The sequence below is a fragment of the Nanorana parkeri genome, unplaced genomic scaffold (genome assembly GCF_000935625.1).
Source record: "Nanorana parkeri isolate BGI_ZX_2015 unplaced genomic scaffold, ASM93562v1 scaffold537, whole genome shotgun sequence".
NCBI lineage: Eukaryota > Metazoa > Chordata > Amphibia > Anura > Dicroglossidae > Nanorana > Nanorana parkeri.
In genome coordinates, this window is record NW_017306805.1 from 212,495 (window position 1) to 213,078 (window position 584).

Consider the following 584-nt stretch of genomic DNA (forward strand, 5'->3'; position numbering starts at 1 on the left):
GCTCCGAGCGGGGTCATCTGGCAGTCTCCAGCCACCTAAATTAGGACCCGGAGACTGCCAGATGACCCCGCTCGGAGCGCCGCCCACCGGAGCAGCAGTGACGCGACGCTCGGCGAGGTAAGTAAGAAGAAAAAAAGTACTTGTCAAAATGCCCTGTATCGAGCCCGATTCCGATGCTAGCATCGGTATCGGGACATCCCTAATTTGTGTATTTTATTTTAAATTCCGGATGGCATTTATTTAATTAAAAAAAAAAAATCAGCCACATGATCGATTATGAAAATCATTAGTTGCAGCCCTAATAACTGGGGACATTGAGCACAATGTATACAGTCATTTCAACCTCAGGCCAAGATAGGGTTGCCAATTTTATGTTCTTTTAGGGATTTCCTATAATCAGTCAAGTACAAAAACATGCATCTCAGGGAGGCTGAATCCGAAAATGTATTTAGTGTGACAGGATACTGCTATCCTCTTAGTTAGATATCTAAGTCATGAATGTTCTCAGACATTAGAATTAGGGCCTGATTTACTAAATTGAGAAGAGTGGTAAAATTGGCCCGTGTGCAATATGCAATTATGTG

The 584-nt window shown here is 43.0% G+C and overlaps 1 protein-coding gene across 3 annotated transcripts in view; it reads left to right on the top strand.

Annotated features, from left to right (window-relative positions):
• LOC108791255 (mesoderm induction early response protein 2-like) overlaps window positions 1–584 on the top strand; it is a 51,234-nt gene that overhangs the window by 12,843 nt on the left and 37,807 nt on the right. The window lies entirely within an intron of this gene.